General features: G+C 38.1%; 1 long non-coding RNA gene across 2 annotated transcripts in view; it reads left to right on the plus strand.

Moving 5' to 3' along the window:
• Positions 1-7,957: 7,957 nt before the first annotated feature.
• Positions 7,958-23,698, plus strand: part of LOC111098361 — a 68,498-nt gene continuing 52,757 nt past the window's right edge. For both annotated transcript variants that reach the window (XR_005367462.1, XR_005367461.1), the window contains exons 1-3: positions 7,958-9,484; positions 20,372-20,476; positions 21,669-21,809. This is a non-coding gene — a long non-coding RNA (uncharacterized LOC111098361). The remainder of the gene's footprint in view (positions 9,485-20,371; positions 20,477-21,668; positions 21,810-23,698) is intronic.

Consider the following 23,698-nt stretch of genomic DNA (forward strand, 5'->3'; position numbering starts at 1 on the left):
TTAAAGCTTCCATTTGGAAGTAACACGTATTATTTCCATTCATATTTCATTGGTCAAAGCAAGTCATATGGCCATCCCTAAATTTCAGAGGATAAGAGTTTATAATCTGCCTATGGGGAGTTACCATATGGAGGGGTACCAAATATGAGTGAACAGTAGTAATTTAATCTGCCACTCCCATTGAGGGAGAAAACCCAATACTCATCCAATTTTAACAATGACCTTAAAATTCAGATCTCTGAGAGCTGCCACACTGTCCCTGTACCAAGTGTGAATTAAGGTGCCTCTTAAACTGGAAACTTGTAAACTAAATACAAATTATATTTCCTGTGTCCTATCATCCCAACATGCACACACTGTTGGAGCAGGAATGGATCACCCCACAGTACAATTCTCTTTGAGAAATGAAACAAAATGGAGGGATATATCAGTCTCCGGTCTGCAGCAAAGCTGAAACTCCACAAGATAGATGTAATTTCCCCTCGTTTGTAGATGAGGAATATTCTTGTATAAACTTTCATCATCTTCCTTAGGAGTACCTACCCACACCATTTTTTCCTATGGTCCTTGTCCCTTTTCTCTGGGAATTTCTTCCTTTTCCCTTTTCCTCCTCTACTATTTCTGAAATGACAACAGAGATTACAGAGAACACTTTTTATTATTATTAATTATTATTATTATTATTATTATTATTATTATTTTATTGTGGCAAGAACTCTTAACATGAAAGCCTTCACCTTAGCAAAAGTTAAGTGTACAAAAGTTAAGTACATTATTATTAATTATTGGTACAATATTGCACAGCAGATGTATAGTACTGTTTCATCTTACTTAACTGAAACTTTTTACCATTTTCTCTATTAAAAATTCCTGATTTCCCTCTCTACTCCCCCAGGCTGTGGTAACCATTATTCCAGTCTTTGATTTTATTTATTTGACTATTTTAGATATCTCATATAAGTGAACTGATTCAGTACTTGTCTTTCTGTCTCTGGCTTATCGTACTTACTTAGCATAATGTCCCTGAAGTCAATGCACGTCAGCACATATTTTAGAGCTACTTCCCTTTTTATAGGCTGAATAGTATTCCCTTGTATGTGTATATCACATTTTCCTTATCCATTCATCTGTTGATGGACATTTGTTTCCACTTCTTAGCTATTGTAAACAGTGCGGCAAAGAACATGGGAGTGCAGATATCTCTTTGAGATCCTGATTTAAATTCCTTTATACCCAGAAGTTGGATTGCTGGATCATATGGTAGCTCTATTTTTAATCTGTTAAGGAGCCTCTACTGTTTTCCTCTACTTGCATTCCCACCAATGGTGTGAAAGGGTTCCAATTTCTCCACATACTTGTCTTAGGTTTGTTTGTTTGTTTTTGTTTAGGTTTTTTGTTAATAGCTATCTTGATAAGCTTGAGGCACTAAATTACTGTGGTTCCAGTTTGAAGTTTCCCGATGCTTAGTGACAATGAGCATTTCTTCATAATGCTCATTGACTATTTCTGTTGACTATTCGTATGTCATCTTCGGAGAAATGTCTATTCAAGTCCTAACAAACCTTACTGGGTTATTAGTTCTTTTGTTATTGTATGAGTTCCTCATATATTTTAGAGATTAGCCCCTTATCAAATATATGGTTTACAAATATTTTCTCCCATTTTATGGGTTCTTTTCATTCTGGTGATTGATTCCTTTGCTGTGCCATACATATTTTCCTTAAGCTTTCTTAATTATTATGTGCAGTAGGGTTATTTTAATTCCCAAACAGGCATAGTCTCATTGAGGGCAGGTCACTGGCAATTTTGATCATTCAGTTCAAAAACATATTCAGCTTCTCATTTATTTTCTTTCAATTAGCATCATGTATAGGATTCACATCCACAATGTTTTCAGTTCTTGACTATATACTTAATCATGGGGAACTTGAATTTACCAGGCTGGGATTTGGGAAAGTCATCCCTCTAGCCTCTTCTACGTGAATTTCCTGGGTGTTAACAACCAATTTAGTTTCAACAATTTTGATTTGCACCTTGCTATGAAGCTGAATTTTAATTATCCTTTGTCACTCAAAGGCTTTCTCAGCTTTTCTTTCCCTAGTTGGTGATGAAAACTAGTTGCATCTAACAACACTGTGATCTCAGTATTTCTAGACCATCTTTTCTCTGTGGCAAGCTGGTAAATTCTTTTAAAAATTCATTTCCTTCTTAAAGTTTCTTGCTAGATGAATCAAATAGTAACCAAGGCATGCTAGTACCATTCTGTTTCCAGGTTCTTCACTAAGTAATGCACTCCCTGGATTCAAAATCTGACTTCCAAGTTAGGAATGTTTCACCATTGCATGACATGGATCGCCATCCATTAGGCTCTGATAATAATTTATTTGCTGACCATTTGCCAGCCCTGAACTAAGTGTCACTTATTTTGTTGTCGTTGTTATTGCTCACTTTTGGGTCAAGTTTTTAAATTATTCACAAAAGTCTAGGTTATGCTAAGAAAACAAGTCACCCAAACTATCACTGACTCACAGCAATAAAATTTTACTTCTCACCACATTACATGATCATTTTATAGTGACAAAGGTTGTTGTTCTCAGGAATAGCTTCTCCCCCAGAACACTTCTCCCCAGGCACAGCTTTTCTTTAAGATATCAGTCTCACGGCAGAAGAAAAGATAAAATCTAAATGAAGAGCTAATTCTTAATATTTCAGTTAAGAGGCATGTTACTTTCACTCCAGTTTCTTTGGCCGAGCAATTTGTGTGGCTACACCTGAGTCCACTGGTGGGGGGATGTATCCCTCTCCAGGGGAGAAGCACCTTAGGGAGGAGAAGCACTGAATATGGGGAAACTATAATCCAAGCTCCCAAAATGGGCAAATCACATGCAAATGCAAATGACTCAAAACATGCAAATGAAAATGACCCAAAATGACCCAAATATAACTTTGAAAGGAACAAAGCCTTACTAGAAATAAAATGTAGTTAAGAACAATATTAGGAACACCTGGGTGACTCAGTGGTTGAGTGTCTGCCTTCGGCTGAGGCCATGATCCCCAGGTCCTGGGATCTTGTCCTGCAACAGGCTCCCTCCAAGGAACCTGCTTCTCCCTCTGCTTATGTCTCTGCGTCTGTATCTCTCATGAAAAAATAATTTTTTTAAAAGAACGATATCAAATGCCACTTTTCATCCGAAAGTTGGGAGATAGCTTTGAAAAATGGTAGTGCCCAGTGTTTAAAAGGTTGTGGGAAAATAGGCACTGTAACATCCTTCTGGGGAATTTATAATGAATAAATTTATACAATTCTCAGGAAAGCATTTGGACAATACTGAAGAATAACCTTTAAAGTGGGCATATTTGTGCCAAAGTTTCCCCGTTTCAGTGATTATCTGAAACAACTATGAGGAGATGCAAAAATATATGCTCATATATAAAAAAGTATTTCATAATAGGATAGTCACAGAAGCATTATTAATATTAATGAAAAATTGGAGACATTTACAATTTTTAACAATAAGATAATTGTTAATTAGAGTATGATTTATTACTAGAATGGACTATAATGCAACCATTAAAATAATATTATATTAATCCCTGGTAGGAATAGATGTGTTTGTTATATGTTAAGTAAAACACTATATTATTCAACAGTATGCATTATGGAAATAGTAAATTATAAAGGCCCAAATACTTTGATTCTGTCTTGATTAAAATTATAGTTGAAACCATATGCCGTAATTTTCAAATGGTGCTTAGTGGAAAATTTTGGCTTTAATAATCTGTTTACATTGTGAGTCTCTGAGAATGCAAAGCAGAGACTTGGCTATTACCCTTTGTTTAGAAAGATAAGGAAGAAGGTTAAAGAATATTTGCATTCCATTACCATAAATATTAAGTTAAATCTATACTTTTCTTGTATCTTGTCATCATAAAGTTGAGTTTCTTTCTGTTTACTAAAAAGGACAAAGGCTTTGTGTAAAATTCATAATTCTACTTTAATAGTTTTTTTCCCCCCCTCCGGAATTGTTGGCTTATAACCTTGAGACAACATGTTTGTTCTATGAAACCACAGTTATAAGACTGTTTATTGTAGAAGACTTCCGTTCACTTGAAGTTGTAAACCAGGTTTGTCCTAAGTGTTCAATTTGCTCACCAACTTTGTGGTAATGAAGCAGATATTATCTTATTGATTTTTATTTAACTAACCAGGGCATAAAAACTGTTAAGTATTTTATTAAGTTAGAAATGTTTTTTAAAGCCCTTTTCCAAAAAAAAAAAAAAAAAAAGAAAGAAAGAAAGAAAGAAAGAAAGAAAGAAAGAAAGAAAGAAAGAAAGAAAGATGAAGGGAGAAGAAATGTAGTTAATTTTAAAATCTAACAGATCTGAGGTGCCTGGGTGACACAGTCATTTAAGTGCCGGACTCCTGATTTCAGCTCTGGTCAAGATCTCAGGGTTGTGAGATCAAGCCGCACTTCTGGCCCCATGCTCAGTGTGGAGTCTGCTCCTTCAGATTCTGTCTCCTTCTGCCCCTCCTTCTGGTGCTCTCTCTCTCTTCAATAAATAAATCTTTTTAAAAATTTATGTAAAATATAATACAAATCTTATTTTACCACAGCATGTATGATTCAATTTATATATTTATATGCATGTATGTGTAAATAACCAATCTTCACTTAACAATAGATCATGAACATATCTCCATGTCAATCATATCCATTCTATCAGTTCTAATAGTAGAATGTTTTAAGTTACATGTGTTAACTAAATTTTAACGCTGTAACTAAGTTATTCTGAGCATGTACACCAAAATGTCAACACAGGTTATATTTGAGGGTTAGAGTATTTGTTTTCTTCTTTTTGCTTATTTATATTCTCTAAAGTTCCTCCCATGAATGTATATTTTGTGCTGTTGATATGAGAAACTAAAAACACACACACAAACAAAACTTTGTACCACTTGTGCTTTCATATCCAGATCAAATACCATTTCTTCCATTCATTAGGCTTTTCTTGATCTCTTCAGTCACAGCAGACGACTCTTCTTCAAACTCTTTTGTTTTGTATCATAGTTATATCTAACTTTTGCTTTTTTTCAAGAAATTCTAATTCATCAGTTCCTTGGGGACAGGCGCTACATTTTGTTTTTCCTTATGATATGCACGACCTTTAGCACAGTCCAGCCCCATCATGGCACTTTTGAATGCATGTCTCACTGGACCAAAAGTGTGCAATCAGATCCTTGCCCAGGTCACCTCCAATTTGTATCAACTGCTTTGCCCAGGACTCCCTGTGACTCCCTGTGGATAAGCAGGGCAGTGTCTCAGCTATTATTATAAAGCAAGCCATATCTCAAACAGCATAAATATTTTACTTGGAAATTAAAAAGCTTTGTCTTGTAAAAAGGTGATTTTTGAAACCTCCTTCCTATAGTCATCTGGAAATGGAATTTAAATGGGGAGAGCATTTGTTTTTCAACTCTCAGTTGATTAAATTTTTCGCTTTGTGATTGCTATCTTAAACCCTCCTTGGCATCAGTTTGGAAGAACAGGGGGCTTGCAGCATCTTTGTTAGACTCTCTCACCTCTTTGTTTTGATCTTAAAACCTATCTGCCTATCTGATATATATTTTTTCTTAAACGAAAGCAGATCTGGCAAGTTTGTATGATATTATAAGAAAGGGATTTTACGTGACTCTGCAGCTTAGAGACACTAAGTGCCGATAAGAATATAAATGCTCTGCTCTCATGTACATGTGTGTTCTCAGCATCTTTTTGCTGAGGGTGATGTTCAAGCCCTTTGGCCCATTGTGCCTGGCATGCAGTCCTCATTATAGCTTGAATAGCGCTCAGCTTGACTTGCAGAATTTATGATGTCTGGAGACAGTCCTTCTTTTAAAAACTCTTTCACTGTCCTTATCTAAACATTTCGTTAAACGGCAATTTGAAGTATTTTCCTTGGTTCTCAGCTGAAATAAGAAAAATATTTTAGGAAGAGTTTTCAAAATACTTAGAAGGGGCACTTAGTGGTGTGCACTTTTTTTTTCTCAAATACTTGGTTACTTTGGGCTTCTTGTTAGTAAGATCACAATATCTCTAAAGCAAAAGCTTATGTTGTATAATGAGACCTTTTAAAAACTATTTATGTACTTTAGACTTAGGCTTTTTGTACAGCCCTTGGGTGGGCATTTGAAGACACCAAAATATACCTGCAGGGGGTTTGTAGATTAAGTAATAAGTGGTAAGCCTCCAACTGAGGCTTTGTGTTTATCATTATCATCTTGGTACAGAAAATATTCAGACTGGTAATGATTCCAGGCTACCTGCTGTGGGGAATTTCAGCCTCAATGTAACATTTAATAAAACATTATCACTAGACTTCAGTGAGACTATGTTGATAAGAACTGCCTTTAGAAGATCTCAGAAGAGTAGGCTATTGAGGTAGAGAATGTAAACCCTAGAAATAATAAAATAAAAACAGGAGTCATAAAAGTAGAGATAAAATTTTACTCAAACTAATAAAAAAACACAGTAAATGAAAAAAAAAAAAAAGAAAAGAAAAAAGAAAAACACATAACATCCCGTCTGAAACCCAAGACTTAAATAGATAAAGGGAGTACATAAATTAAAATCACACACTGCAAGCAAAGCAAGAAATGAATGGGGAGACTATATTAATAGCACAGAACAAACCGAAATCCAATAGCCAGGGGACTGAAATATTGGCTCAGCTACATAATGGTCTAGGTCCTTGGTCTTGGGAAGTTTAGAACGGCATAACTTTTCATTGTGTCAAGTTTCCCACGCTTGGACTTCACTGACTCTGTACTCTATGGTTTTGCCAGCATCAGTCACCTTTACATGATATATATTTCTAGGCTTTTTATTTGGATTCTGTACACGTTGAAAGTTTGGAGTAATTATTACACTGAGGTCTTTGCCCTTAGATTATCCTGAAGTCTCTTCCAGTTGTTGGTTAGTATAATTCAGAGTACTGACCCTAGCTCATAAATCCTGTTGTGAAGAATCATAACTGCCTGAGAAATGCTCTTCTGGGCTGAGTATTTCAGCAGGAAGTTGTTTTGTGGTCTCAATTATGTGTTGGCATTGTTTAGGAATCTTATGCTAATTCAGTGCTTAATACTGTTTTTAAAGGAAAGCTTCCTTCTCCTAGTGCAAATACATCCCCTCTTAATTAACCTTTAGTGCTTCAAGTAAGACACATATCTTTACAATGTTTATGCTCTGCTAGCTATACATTATTAGGGTTGTTTCTAACACTAACAGTGATCTAAGGGGCTTGCTTAGGAAATGCATTAATTCCTATGGGTCATCAAGATATCATTTAGAACATCATTTTTTCTAGGGGACTAAAAGCTGTGCTCTTGACCTTTAAGCCTAAATGTCTGCTAGAGACCTAACCGGCTAACAATGTATCAACAACAAACAATTATTGAATTAATATATTATTTCTTTTAATTCCAAAGTTGACCATTAAATAAAAAGCCCATGGGTCAGCTAATATCCGTTTTCATTTTGTAAGTAGCTTGAATTTCTAAGTCACATTTTATAGAATAAAAGCAAATACCCCCCCCCCATACTTGTAAGTGCTAATTACAATTTATAGTCTTAATAAAACAAAAAATCAACCTGTCTAGCACAGGTATAAGCAGAAACAAGAACAATCCGTTTTTCTTCATGTATGATAGCTATTCAGTGCCCCTGGGGTGCTGATGACCATTAGGTATACTTCTATCTGATGTGTTTTTCAAAGGGAGAATGTATTTCTTTCTTACTTGTAGCCTTTACAAAAATTTTAGACATTATTATTTTAAGAATATCTTTTAAAAGAATTTTTTTTTTTTTAGATAAGCCTGAGCATGTCCATGGACCATATTACAATCTGTGCTGAGTTCCTCATATGAATTTTGAGGAGGGAATTTAACTCTCTGAATGTCGTTGGCATACTTACTACATTTTTTCTTGTTTATATAATGAATAAATATTTGTTGAAATACTAGTATGAGTATGAGCCTTTCCTAGCTGATTTGATGATGTCAAATGAGGAAGAAGCAGATTTGAGGGTTAAGGTACAAGAGAAAATATCAATACTCTAACTTGAGTACGAATGAAAATTTAAGTAAAAGTAGAAAGACATCATATTAAATAGAAGACATGAGCAAAGGCAAGAATTGTCTTGATGGATAGACATCATTTTAACCAATCCTAAGGCAGGCATGGGAGGGGATACACACCAGACAGAACAGTTCAAGCAATGAATAGGATGGGTGAATGATGAACAGATAATAGGTGATAACTAGCTAAAAGTAGAGTTAAGAATATTTTGATTAATGTCAATCATTTCATGTATTTTATAATTTTTATAATCACCAGGTCATTAAAAAAGATTTATAAAATATTTGTATACAACTTGTTCAAAGTCATAAAGCTATGATTTGAACCCAGTTCTGAAGGAATCAAAATAAATTTTTTTTCCATTATACTGTCTCTTTTGCACTTCAGTTTCTCTTTGACACTATTTATTTCATCATATCAAGTATTATTTTCCTAAGTTAATAACATGGAAACATAATAGGATCAAGCAATGTTGTTCTCTCTGTGTTGTCTTTTTAAATTACAGTATTTACTCCGTTTCTTTCTTTCTTGCCTCTTTCTTTCTCTCTTTCCTCTCTCTGGAGCTTCTTTTTCCTCCTCCCTCTTTCCCTCTCTCCTTTCCTTCCTTCCTTTCTTCCTCCCTTCCTTCCTTTGTTCTTTTGCTTTTTTCCTTTCTTTCATTAAGCACCAGTTAGGTTTCAGGAACTGTATACATGTAGAAGGAGAATGAGCTGGTAAAGGAAACATTGGAATAATCTGTAGTTTTCAAGCTTAAAAGCTTAGGAGGGAAAATTAAAACTACAAAAAAAAAACTTGAGTTTCCCTTATCGTTCTTTTGCATATTTTAGCTAATCTTAGGCTTAACCCTTTAGTTTAGTTTTATGTCTCTTTATTGTGTGATCCTCTTCTTGTCCTAATGCAAATTATGGTTTATAAAAATAATTTCATCACAGTTCTTTGTGAGCCTACTTTGTTCCTATCTTAATTGAATATATTTTATTCTTAATTGGGATTGTTCCTATTCTTGGCTTTCAGAAAAAAAGAATATATCTATTGTTTTTATGTATCAAAAAATACTATTTAAAATATCTGGTGGAAGATGATATTTTTTCCTTGTTTTCATACCTTCTACTTCAGCAAGCTGTTACCTTTTTTTAAAATATATTCAGAAATAAGCTAAGTTTAGCAGTTCCCTCATATTGTTTTATTCATCTCCTGAGAAATAAAATTTTCAACCAAGTAGATAAAAAATATATATACATGCTCTACTTTTTTTCAGAATTAACCTTTGTCTTAGCTTCGTCTGCCTGGAAATACACTCTGAAGGGAGAATTGCATTGGGAAGTACTCTCTGGAGATATTCTCTTAAGCAAGTGAGTAAAGTAGAACTGCCTCTCTACAATTTGATTGCATCTGAGATTCAGACAATATTCCAGAGGAAATTCCAGAATTTGGATGGCCTTAAAAATGGTCCTGACTAGACAGAAGGCCAGGCCTTTGTCTCCCAGCATCTAATAGTCATAACCCCTGGCTGCACAGGGCAGGGCTTATAGCCCTGGATGAGGAAGTTCCTACCTGCAGAGGGTAAGTGTTAGTGAAGGTTCAACTGTGCACCAGTGGCAGTCGATCTTTCCAGCAGCTGGGAGATGGGTGCAAAGGCCTTGAAGGACTTGGGAGGAGGACCACTGTATGCACTGCAACCTTCAATAGGTCTCCTAAGTGTTTAAGTCACACACACACACACACACACACGCATAATATCTGCATTAAGTTTTCTAATTGATTTTACGTTCATTAGCTTATTGGCCAAGTCCTTTCTAAATGAAAAAAAAAAATCTATGGACTCTCTAACTTACTATGATTTATTTCTTCAAATCTGAATGTTTCAGAAATACTTTCTAAAAACTTTTTCTTACACACAGTGTCTTTTGACCATTGTGGTCTAAATGGCTACTGGGTATGCAACCTAGAGTGTCTGCTAAATGGGCTGAGAACAGGCATCCAGAAACACAGAATAGTCAACTAGCACCAAAAAAGTAGTGACCACTAGCTTGGGAAGAGCAGGGTTAGAAATGTAAGAGCAGCCTCCAGTGGAGGCCTAGAGTTGAGCAAGGGTGAGAAGAGCAAGGATGGAAAGATATTCGATATAGCCAGTGTACAGACTGGGGGAATGGGCTCAACCAACTCCTGCAGAAGCCTTGTAAAGCCTGTGAAAGAAGGAGGACATAAGTCTAAGGAAATGGAAGGCCATTGAAGAAACACACACAGAGTGTGTGTATGCACTGTAATCAGAGTATTTTCTCGAGCTAAGAAGCAGTACTCGTTATTGTTGTTATTCTTATTTTGTCATTTATTTACAATGAAGTATAGGTTGGAAAGGGGAAGATGAGTACTAGATGACAAGTGTTTATACCATAAATCGGGTAACAAACTATATCCCACAAGCCAAATCCAGCCCTCTGCCTGTTTTTGGATGACCCCTAATCTAAGAATAGTTTTTGCATTTTTCAAATTTCAAAAAGAATCCAAAGAAGAAGAGTATTTTGTGATATGAAAATAATGTGAAATTCAAATTTCAGCATTCTTAAATAATGTTCTGTTGGAACACAGCTATGCTTGTTTGCTTACGTATTAGTTCTGACTGCTCTCGCCCTCTAGGCAGAGCTGAGTGGTTGCTACAGAGACTCCATAGCCAGCAAAGCTTCAAATATTTACTATCTGGCCCTTTACAGAAAACATTTGACTTAGATGATGAATTTTCCAGATATTGCTAAGCTTCCCCACATAAAAATCCCTGGATAAAACTTAGAAGCACCTACTCCTGTACTCATAAGATCTGCTCTTAGGCTGAATAGTGAGTTTATTTATTTATTTATTTTTTTAGATACTGAAGTAAAAAGTACAGGGTCGTTCTTACACTCTAGTGGGAGAGGCAGACATTCAACAACGATCTCCACACAAAAATATATATTCTCAAAGAGTTGTAATAGAAGTAGAGGGTGCTGTGATATAGCATAATTTATTTTCTAGTCAAAAGGAAGGCCTCTTTGAGGATGTAACATTTCAGTTAAAGAATGGCATATGAAAGTCTAGGCCAAACTTTTGGGCAGAGGGAAGACCACGTGCAGGCAAACTGGACTGGTCGCTGGGTGTGTTCTAGGAACGTAAAGAAGGTCCATGTGGTGAAAACATAGTGGGTGAGCGAGAGTGGGTAGGGGCTGGATCAGGCAATACTTTGTAGATCAAATGTTAAAGATGTTGAGAATACAACGGCAAGCCTTGGAGGGTTTTGAAAGAGAGACATGATGGGATGTATTTTTTAAAGAACTCTTTGATCTCTTCTTCCTAAAGAGTAGAGAGGCATGGCAATAGCCAGAGGGGATGTGGGGACATGGCAGATGGAAAATGACACAGTGGGCTTTGGCTGCTGAAAGGAAGGGTCTGGTAGACGGGGAGTTGAAGGTGCAGGAAATGGACAACACCTGGTGGATTGAGAACCTGGAGAAGGAATGGAAAAGGCCTTCCTAGAAGTTGGATGTGTGTGATTTCTCTTTGCCACTAGAAGAAAGGGGGGAGAAGGATTGCAGAAGTACGACTCTTAACTGCAAAGTGTATCCCTTGTTCCCGAGTCAGTGCTGCTCAAAAAACTCTCTCTGGCTTTTTTCTAATTAGATCAAAGATCTAAGGAGGACAGTGAGCCACCCATTATTTTCTCATTAATTTTAAGATTTAGCATAGGATCTCTTAAACTTCATCATACATTTTTTTTTTCTCTTCCTCCTTACTCCTCTTTGTCTTTCTTCTCATCTTTGTATTTCCTTCTTTCTTTTTCCTTCCTCCAAAGGACTTCTCTTTATCTTTTGCCTTTACATTCCCTTGCCTTGTTTCAGTCTTCTCCTTGTTCATTCACTGCTCCTCTGTTTCTCCTTTTTCCCATCTTATCTCTCTTTGCCGTCTTCTTCTTCTTCTTCTTCTTCTTCTTCTTCTTCTTCTTCTTCTTCTTCTTCTTCTTTTTAAGATTTTATTTATTTATTCATGAGAGAACAGAGAGAGAGAGAGGCAGAGACATGGGCAGAGGAAGAAGCAGGCCCCATGTAGGGAGCCCAACGTGGGACTCAATCCCAGGACTCCAGGATCACACTCTGGGCTGAAGGCAGGCACTTTAACTGCTGAGCCACCCAGGTGTCCCTCTTTGTCTCCTTCTTTTGGTGACACCGGCCATTCTCATCTCCCATTCTACTTACAGTTCTAGCTCTGAGGCCCCAGAAGAAAACCAAATCCATGTTATAGATGTATATTCTGTATTTATATATGAAAATAGGAAATAGATATATTTACCACCAGTGTCACTGATATAAATGTCTTGATTGTAGGTGGAATTTTGATAACCTCCATTTTAATAAAAACTTCTTTTATATATTTTCATATTTTGTGTTTTTCATCCCTCCTGTCTATTCTCCTCACAAGACATTCAAGGGGTTCTGGATTTCTCATTCCATTTTCATAATGTAATAATAAATTGTTCTTCAATATGTTTATATTCTTTGTGTTTTACATTTGTGACTTCCATGATATAACTTTCCACATGGGAAGAGTGGAGGGCAGCATTAGGCTGAATTTTAAGTTTTCAAATCTACTTAAATCAGCCAAATGGTATTTCCTTTTCAAGTGATGACAAGTTCGAGTTTATTAACTCTGTTGGGATTATCTTTTGTCTCTGAGATTTCCAGAAAGAACTCTTACTACCCTCTTACACCCTAGGTGTTCCTAGGGTTAATGGCAAGTTGTGGTTAGATCTCTGCAAGGGAACCAGGTAGAACTCAAAGCCAGGGTTTACTTTGTGGCCAAATTCAGATAGAAAAGTGGAGATTGGGTGCCTGAGTGGCTCAGTCAGTTAAGGGTCAGGTCACGATCCCAGAGTCCTGGGACTGAGTCCTGTATCTGGCTCCCTGCTCCTTGGGAAGTGTGCTTCTCCCTCTACCTCTCTCTCAGTCTCTCATGAGTAAATAAAATCATTCATATGATTCATAATTCATACAATTCACTCTTCCATTCGTATAATTACTCAATTCTCCCCAGAAGAAGACACACATTTAGAGGGTTGTTGCATCTAGATAAATTTTTATATTAGCTCTGTAATGGCATTTAGATGTAGCAACTTGCCTACACTGAACTAGAGTCTCCAGAATTCCATTTCTAGCATGTTTCTGGGTAGGATGCAGTGTAAGTTGGAGGGCAGTGGTGGCCATGCTTTGGCATAACATAACCCCTTAGTTATTCAGTCAAGCTCTATTCTAAGTGTTCCTCTGAAGGGATTCTGTAGATGTAGTTATAGTCATGCATCAACTATTTTAAGTGAATCAATAGAGAGATTTTCCTTGGTGGGTCTGATTCGTTAGTAGGAAGGCCTTCCCTGAGCCCAGCGACTCCAAACAGCGTTTGAGTCTGTAATGGCTCTTCCTTCCCCTTGGATCTTTCCTCTTTATGGACACCTGTGGTTGACAAGCTTCAGCTTGTGTTCCTCCAGTTTTGGCCTGCTTGAGATTGTTCTTTCCTAATTGCTACCTTGTGGACTTTAGGCTTTGATTAGCCAGTCCCAAATTGCTCATCATTTGTATAAATTGAGATGTATCCTACCAGTTCTCCTTTGCAGGATGAACTGTGACTATACCAGCTCCTACAAACTTTTCTCTTTGGTCCTGGGGCTGAGTATGGCTCCAATGCCAAAATGCTTCTGTAATGGTGAGTACTTTCTCAGGGGTTACCATTTCCCTTCCTGTGTAATTTCCCTAGACTAGATCTCTGCTTGGCCACGTCAGTCTATCGATCATCTAAATCCTGATGCTAAACAGTGTTCTGATGACTTCTCAAAATATACCTCACTCCAACATAAATAGACATACTGTGGGGAGATGTTGCTTAATACCACCAGCAACAAACATGTCTTGGGGGGAATTTCACAGAGCTTCACACATCACAGGGAAATTTCTTTTTTATGATTTGATTATGAAGCAAAATGAGAAAATGATTTCTGCTTTCACAGATTTGGTATCCAAATGGATAATAAATGTTAACATGGAGGTTCCATAAATAGCTGCTTTGGAAGAAACCAAGAGATCTGGTTCAATGGTTAGAAGGTTAAACGTATTTTTCATGTGGCCAAATGGCATTTAAGGAAAATGAATGTAAATAGAGTTTGTCACTTGAAAATAGCTAACCTTTGTTATTTTCCCAAATTCCATTGAATCCCAACCAGATTGACATGTGGGTCATTACTGTTAACCCAAACTGTGCCAAAAGCAATACCATCAAGGCGTATTAAAATTATTCACTTGTTTTTGTGTAACCCTGACTTCATCAAAATGAATCCCGTGCCCTATTCAATTAATATCCTCGTTACCATCCTCAGAAGTGAAGAGTTAAACTCACTGGGGAGCAGTAACGGTAATATGTCCAGAGAGAGATTCATTTGGCCCCAGCTGTCCATTTTATTCTAAGTGCTAAATGCGTTAATATACATAGACTATCATTTACATAGCAAGTGACTATGCCAGATGAATTATTTATTGTGTGACAACTACCTAATACCCAGTGTACTATCAAATGCAGAGCCATTTCTTATTTGACCCTGTATATAAATTTGCATTATAGAATTCATTACCTTCATATATAAGTCACATTGAAGTTTTGTGCAGCTATCTCTCTGAGAAGCTGTAGGTTACCTCTGCTTTGATTTAATTGCCGCTCTCCTTGTATGGCAAGGCAGCCTGCTTTTGGAATGTAAGAATTGCAGGGACCCCAGCCAGGCAGCATGCGAAAAGCCTCTCCTTTGATGCAGAGTAAGGTGAGAGAGAAAGACAAGCCCAAATTTAATTAAAATGTTATGAGAGCTGGAAACCAGCACATGAGACAAAGTAAAGGGGAACAGGGTGTGTGCCTCCTGAAGTGTGTATGCTGCCAGGGATCACCAAGGTAATAAAATTCAAGCTGCTTTCCCCAGGCAGTGGGTGACCCCATCCTCTGCAGAGAGCCGCCTGTTTACATTTGGAAAGAACTGAGAGGAAGTCTTCTTGAATAAAAAATTGCCTCATTTCCAATTTATTCTTTAGTCTCTGGAATGTAATTTAATTCATCTTTGCAGTTTTCATGTGGCTTTGCACACTATTTGTCTCTGGATTATCTTTGCAACCTTTAATAATATGGTTCATCAGGGAGGTTTATGCCTCTGAACATAATAGTGTTAAGATGAGTTCCCTGACCAGGCAGATAGTAAGCTAATTACCCAACTTGTTGGAGAACCGGAAGTGTACGGACTGGAAACTTCTGTATCGAAATGAATGATGGGGAGCCTTACGAGGCCTGAACCGTTAGGTGTCCTCCCCATTAGATTCTTAGTCAGTCACTCAGGGCTCTGCCAAATTGGATGGCCTCAAGATTTGCTTTGCTCGTGAGATTTTCTGTTACTTCCCAATTCCAGCTGGACTGCAAATACTGCAAGAAAATCCTTTCTTATTATTGGCATTTTGGTCCTTCTATTTCCCATCTCACCTGGAAACAGGCAGGGCAGAGGAGTGAGAAAATGAAAAGAACAATGGGAAAGGTAATAGAATTGCACTGAACCCTCCAAGAGATTTGCTTTGAATTCCACATGAAGGTTGAGGCACCTACAGACTTCAACTAAGTCAATTCAGGCATACCTGTCCCTCCAAATGTAATTTCAGACCTGCTTTTTCTGGTGGAAAGCTTTTTGGATATGAGATCCTTTGGAATATCCCTAAGATTACAAAGCTTCATTTGTCTCTTTCATTTGATACCCATGCACCCGCACTGGAAATATTTTTCTTCAGTAAATGAAAATTTGGACTTAAAGATTCATGTTGTAATCTAGTCCCTTCCTCTACAGAGCATGATCTGGGGACAGGCAATATCAGCATCATCTAGGAACTTCTTAGAAATGCCCCATCCCAGACCTATTGCATCAGAATCTGAAATTCAACAAGATCCTCAGTTGTTTGTAAGCACATTAAAGCTCGAACTCTCTGATCTAGCCTGCTGACATTCCAACCATTTACATTTTTTTCCTCCACTGGATCCTTTCTTCAAATGACTCAAGTGAGGTTCAGACAAGGTGGGGGAAGCTGGGCTGATATAGATGTTGAGGGCTCTCGGGCTGTCAAAGTCTCCTACTCCTGCTGCTGGTCTATGGTACCCCAGGGCATCATGGTGCACAGCACCAAAACACCAAGCCAATTTCTGCATTTACTGTGCACTAAGACCGAAGCTATGAGAGGTTAGCTAGCTTCCTTTAGGTCACAGAGCTTGTTAGTGCTAATGCTGGGTCTATAAGCCAGGTGGTCAAACTCCCAGTTCTGTTCTTTCCATACATACCGCCTGGTTCTGACACCCAGGATTTGCAATAAGCCTTTGAACAAAAAAAAAAAAAAAATAAGCTGTGTCTGAGACTGAAGTTATTACCCAGGCTTTGCCACTCCCCGGACAGTGAAAAGCATTTAAACACCTGTCCTTGTTGAAGAGTGAATTAGTGCATTATGTGTTTATAGCTCTGGTAATTGCACCCCATGCATTCAGTTGTCTTTCTAGAACAAATCTGAGGTTGAATGCAAACTTCTAGTTTTGATTATAAATGTTTACTTAAAAGATGGCTCCAAGTCGATGCTGTGGAGCCAATTTGAAGCCACTAAAGACCTCATATGCAGGCTTTTTATCCTCTGGGACTGAAGGATGGAAAGCTTTGAATGGTGTTAAGGACTGAATGTTTGTGCACAACCTCCCACCCCCACCCCAATCCCTATGTTGAAGTCCTAGCCTCCATTGTGATGGGATTCGGAGATGAGGCCTTTGGTAGGTAATTAGGGTTAGATGAGTTTGTGAGGGTGGGGCCCTCAAGATGCGATTAGTGTCCTTATAAGAAGAGAGCCCCAAGATGGCTTCTTTCTTTCCACATCCATACCCAAAGAAGAGTTCATGTGATGATGCAGTGAGATAGCAGTTTCCTACAAGCCAAGAATAGACACCTCAAAATGAAACCTGCCTTGCTGGCACCTTGACTTTGGACATCTCAGCCTCCTGACCTATGACCTATAAACAATAAATTTCCATTGTTTAAACCATCCAGTCTATGGTATTTTGTTAATGACAGCCCAAGCAGACTAATACAGACAACATAGCTTCCATACCCATTTATAAGTGAAATTTGGCCATTCTTGTGAAAATTAGATAATAATGATTGCTCATGATTATTGAGCTCTTACTACATGCCACGTACTACCAGTCACTATACTAGATATTTCTTATATATTATCTATTTTGTCCTCACACTAGTTCTTTAAGATAAATATTACACTGATTTTATGAACTACTTTCTTTAGGGGAGGGAGCAGGTCTCAGACTCTCTTGGTATCTCTAGACTTTAGCATAGCGTTTGGCACATAAATAGGCCTTGAAATGCTGTTATGTACTGAAGGTTATGAGATTTGCCCAAGGTCATGCATTTACAATTTTTCAGATCCAAGGCCATCTTCCCCAAACTTATTGTAGTAGATACAAGAAATGGCCACAGATTCCTCCCATCACTTATGCATGTTCCTTTTCTATTCCTCACATCCAGAGGTGGCATCTATTTTGCCACTCTTGAATTTGGGCTGTCCTGAGACTTGCTCTGACAAACAGAAAGTAGCAGAAGCAACACTTGGGAGTTTTGAGCCTAGGCCTCAACACATAGGCCTCCTGAGAATTCCATGCTTAGGAGTCTGGGCTAATTTCCCCGAAGGTGCAGCAGCTATAATCATCAGTATCAACCAACACCCATGGGAACGAGCCTTTGCTGGACCATGCAACCTACTGGGCCAAGTGCTGCCACACAATTGAGCTCAAATGAGACCAGCAGAAGAATTGCCCAAATGAGCTCAGCCAAAATTTATGACCCATATGATTATAAAACAGGAAATGATTATGTTTTAAGCCATTATTTTCTGTTTGTATGCAATAGAAAACTGATATACCCATATTCCTTCTACTACCTAGATGGTGATAAAGATGATAATGATAACAAGGATAATAATAATACTATATGGTGGTGGTGTAAAATTGTATGCGTAAAACAACATTTTAAGAACTTCACATGTATAATATAATTTAATCAGTTAACCATCCTATGAGGTGGAACTACATTATCTCTACTTTATTGGTGAGAAACCTAAATTCAGCCACTTTTCTGGGTCACATAGGTAGTAGGTGTTGAGGAGGTTACACTCTAGAACCAACACTCTCAACCACTAAGCAATAGCATTTAAAAGGAAGAGCCATGGTGCAATGTGTTATGTAAAAATGGTTGGAATGTATTTATGGAACTGATGGGTTAAAGGAGTGCGATAGGCAGAATAATGATCCCACAAAGTTGTCCATGTCCTAATCTTCAAAACCTGGGACCATGTTATATCACATGACAAAAGAGAATTGAGGTTGCAGGGCGAGTTACGGTTGCAGTATAAGTTTCTTATTGCTGCTATAATAAGTTACCATAAACTTGGTGGCTTCAAACAACAGAAATTAATTATCACACATATCTGAAGGCCAGAGCTCTAAAATCAGTTTCACTGGGTTAAAGCCCAGATGAGGACAGTCTTGAACTTCCGTCAAAGCTTTAAGGGAGAATCTGTTCCTTGCCTCTCCCAGATTCTGGTGGTTGTTAATATTCCTTGGCTTGTGTCTACATCATTAAAATCTCTGCCTCTGTAGTCACCTTGCCTTCTCCTCTATGCATTTTATTTCCTTCCGCTTCTTTTTTAGAAGTACTCATATGAGCCTGTTTTAGAGGCTACTCTGATAATACAGGATAATCTTTCCTTTCATGACAGTTAATTGAATTGTATCCATAAAGTCCTTTTTTTTGTCAAAGATGGTTAACATTTATAAGTTCCAAGGATTAGGATGTGGAAATCTTTTAGGGGGCATTATTTAACCCACCACAGGTGCTAACTGTGAGGTGGGATGAGTTGAGATGGAGAGAGTGTCCTGAATTATCAAGGAGGGCCTAATGCTATCACAGAGGTCCTTAAAAATGAAAGAGGAAGGCAGAAGAGAGTAAGAAGGAGATGTGACTATGGAAGAAAGACACAGAGTTGGAACATTACTGGCTTTGAAGATGGAGGCAAAGAAGTGGATTCCCCTAGAGCCTTCAGAAAAGAATGCAGCCCTGCAGACACCTTGATTTTAGACCAGCGAGACCTATCGAACTGTAAGGTAGTAAATTTGGGTTGTTCTAAGTCACTAAGTTTGTGTAATTTGCTAGAAGGAAGAAGCCAAAATGCTCTGTTTTAAAACTAACCTCTGTTGAGGATTTCCTTTCCATCAGTTACTATGCTAATTTATTTATGAAGATTATTTCATACGATTTTCAGGGAAACAATGAAACAACAAACTTTTGAAGCAATGTCTCTGTTTAATACCTATGAATAGAGTAGCCCCCCACCACTTATCTGAGTTTTCAGTTGTGGCTGTCAACCGCAACACAGAAGCAAAGGATTCCTCTTTCTGACAAATAGTTAGAAGGTCAATAGTAGCCTACCGCTATCACAATGCCAATGTCATTCACCTCATTTCATCTCATCATGTAAGCATTGTATCATCTCACACTATCACAAGAAGAAAGGTAAGTACAGTACAATAAGATATTTTGAGAGAGAGACCACAGTCACATAATCTTTCTTATAGTATATAATGGTCCTGTTTTAATTTTTTTTAATTTTTTTTTTATTTATTTATGATAGTCACAGAGAGAGAGAGAGAGAAAGAGAGAGAGAGAGGCAGAGACATAGGCAGAGGGAGAAGCAGGCTCCATGCACCAGGAGCCCGACATGGGATTCGATCCCGGGTCTCCAGGATCGCGCCCTGGGCCAAAGGCAGGCGCTAAACTGCTGCGCCACCCAGGGCTCCTGGTCCTGTTTTATTATTAATCTCTTACTGGAACTAACTTATAAATTAAACTTTATCATATATATGTGTGTATAGGAAAAAGCATAGTATACATAGTCTTTATTACTATCTGTGGTTTCAGGCATCCACAGGGGGTCTTGGAACGCATCCCCCACAGACATGGGGGGACTACTGTATTAAGGCTTACTTTCTTAAGATACACAGCTCCACAGTAGTGGATCAGGGATTAAACCCATGGGATTCTGACCTGTAAGCCTCATACTCTGTACCTCCATCAGTCACCAGTGATATGTATGTACTTGCAGGTGTGATTCAGGAGTACTTACCAGCATGTTCTTCTCAAGCAAGCATCAGAGAAGCCTGAATGGAGATATCTTTATTTATGGATGAGATTCAATCATAGCTAAGAAGTAAGAATTCTTATAGTCTTAAAGTTAAAGATGACCCAACTTATTTTTTTTTCTCCTATAATTCCTTCTTTTGGCCAGAAGCATGGAAGAGAAAAAGAGTAGAATGGAAGAAAGAAAGAAAAAGGCTAGATACAGAGGAAGGGAGTTTATATTTAAGCTTTTGTTAATTCAAGTTAACTTCAAGCTCCTTTTGAAATATTCCAACTATTCTTTGGAGATGAATTCAAGCATCCAGTTTTCTTGATTCTAATCTCTGCTTTCTTATCAATGCATAGCTGATGTTCATCAAATGGCTATATGCCTACATAAATAAGCTCTAGGAAATTAATTTAATTTTCAGCAGAGAGCCACTTATTTGTCCTTTCAGTTATGGATCTACCTGCATTATTCTGCACCATGACTGAGTTTTGTCCAGATCACTTTTAATTTCGAGACCTGGCTTGAGTACTTTTTTGATAGAAGTTTCCAGACCCAGGCTCTGGGCCTCATTTTTCTGTGCTCTGGCTTCAACATCAGAAACCCCTGAGGCCTGATGTTGCTTGGACACTGACTCCAATTATTTTCTGTGCAAATTGCTTGACCCTTCAGCTTTGATTCTCTCTTTCACAAACTGGGGATATAATCACTTCTTCTCTTATCTCACAAGATTCCTAAGGGAAGCATTAAAGAGCTTTGAATATGAAAAGCACTATATACCTGTGAGGGAGTGTTATGTGTCGGTCATTTTCCATCCAGTTCCCAGATAATATCGGGCACTAAGTTCCCCAGGGAAGCCAGTTAAGATGCAACAATCCTTGGCCAGGTCTGTGGTTTCCTTTGCTGCTTCTGAGATGCCCTGTAGCAGACAGCAAGCATCAGCCATTCCCTCCTGCGTAATTTTTTTTCATGGCTGTTTGCAAGTGAGATCCTAGCAGAATTGCTGAGCCTCTGTGTTAAACTTTTCCCTTCACTTAATCTACTTGAAAAAACCTTGCTGCATACATTTGTCCACATGACTACCCAGAGGACCACTGTGAAAATGCACTCCTGTTCATCTGGCCTGCTCAGGGAAAAAAGAAAAGCAAGTCGTTTTCAGTGCAGTCTGAGTTTGGATGGAGAAGCGATATTTTCAAGATTAAAGTAAACTAGTGTTATAATTACAGTAGTTAAGACATCCTTAAACTGAACATCACTTTTACTCTTCCTGCTGTAGATAAGGACATCATCAGACTTGACAGCTCCTCTCCTAATGCACTTGGTTGAAGCCAATTCATGGTAAAGTGACAACGAAGCATTTAATGGACCTGGGCCTTTTCCTCTCTATCCCAGGATGGGAGAAGCTGAGTATAAATGAGTGAGCACTTATTTCTTTTCCTAGATTCTGAATCCCATTCTGTATCAGTTGACTTGAATTATCTTTAGGTAGTTCCTGTTCCTTGGTTCCTGCCCTCACCCACTCTTTCTACACTGATACGCTTCTTATTTTCAGGACAGAAGAGGACTTTAGTGGCATTTCTTTTACTTTAGGAAGGGGTTGAGCTTATGTCATGGACTCAGTAGACCCTTGGAGTAAGAAAAGAACTTCAGTTTACAAAAGAGAGTTGAGCCCAGGCCCATTCCATAATGTACTCCATAAAGTCACGCATCCAAATAGAGACAGATCTCTGACCAGAGCCTGGGTATCCTGACTTCCATCCCAAGGTTCTGTCCATTGCATACCCAGTAATAAAGTTAGAAGCCAAAAGACCATCAAGGAAGCTAATATGTGTAGTCTAGATCAGACATGCTGGAGGGACAAGTGGTAGCAGTAGACGTGGAGTGGATATGGGATATATTTCGAGGATTAAAACTCTGAGGATTTGCTGATGGACAGAATATGGAATGTGACAAGAAGAGGAATCAAGGGTGACTAAGATTTTTGGTATGAACAACTTGAAGAACAAAGTTGCTATTCAGAAAAGGAAAAAAGTACGGAAGGAGGGGACTTAGACAGGAAGATCAAAATCTGCTTTTGGGTATGGTAAGTTTGAAATACCTATTAGATATCCAAATGGAAAGAGCAAACAGCTGTTTGGATAAACAAATCACGAGATCTAGGGAGAAATCTAAGTTGGATGTATAAATGTGATCATCAGTGGGGTATGGCAAGACTCTGGCTATGAACAAAATGGTATCACCTATGAAATGAGTATGGATAGATAAGAGAAGAGCTCTTGAAGACTAAACATCCTCTTGCATGTTGATGTTTAGAAACTGAAGCATGGAGAAGGATTGATGAAAACTGAGAAGGGGTGGCCAGAAGAGTTCCACCATTTTCTTTCGCTTTAGCTCTGTCTCACTAAATGATGTGTCCTATCACTGCTGATCCCCAAACTGTAGCTCATTGCCAAAATCTCAAAGGCATCACTGTTACTGCAGGAAGGACTGGGACACTTCCAAGGCTGATGTTGCTGCCACTGTTCTTGCCAGTTCCGAGCTGGCACCAAGCTACGGAAGCTTCAGCTCTTTGATGTCCAACAGGCACTAGAGAAACCTCTCTTTGGTTTTAATGTTGCTTATTGGAGATTCCTTAAGAAGGGATTTGGGCAGGTATCTGGAAGCCAGTCAGTGTAAATGGATAGCCTAGCTCATTGTCCTTGACCTGAATGCATATATTTCAAATACTTTTCAGTTCTAAATCCTATAGTGATCACAGCTTAGATGCAAGCAGAAATACCAGCCAAATTTTAAAGCGATTTTTTTTTTTTAACACTGAGAGGCAGCTCTTGCAATCATGAAAAATCTGAGCTTTAGCACTATAGAAGCTTGGTTTCAGATTCCATCCTAGCAAGAGCTAGAAAGCTCACAGAGGGAGACAGTATAGTGTTCATACCCTTTCCAGTTACTCTCTGCAAGTGTAGGGAAAGCTTCTGTTATGTACCTTTTGAGGTGTTGCAGTAAAGGAAACAATTTAGTCCAAAAACAGCTTATTGCATTTGTGTAACTGATTATTGAAAGACATGCTATGGTAATGTGCAGTGCACACATATACAACTTGTTAAAGAAGGACTGCTTCTCTAATTTTCTTCATTCTGGATATCAGAACTTTGATTTTAATAGTCCAGTAGGATACAACCAAGTGTGGAATCTCAAACTAACAAAACCTGGAAAGATTCTTTCGTTGAGAACTTTCTAAAGACTTTCTTGACTACAGTGTGAATAAGGCCTCATTCCATGATATCAAGGGCTCTGATAGACACTGCC

This window comes from Canis lupus, chromosome 12 (assembly GCF_011100685.1).
Source record: "Canis lupus familiaris isolate Mischka breed German Shepherd chromosome 12, alternate assembly UU_Cfam_GSD_1.0, whole genome shotgun sequence".
NCBI lineage: Eukaryota > Metazoa > Chordata > Mammalia > Carnivora > Canidae > Canis > Canis lupus.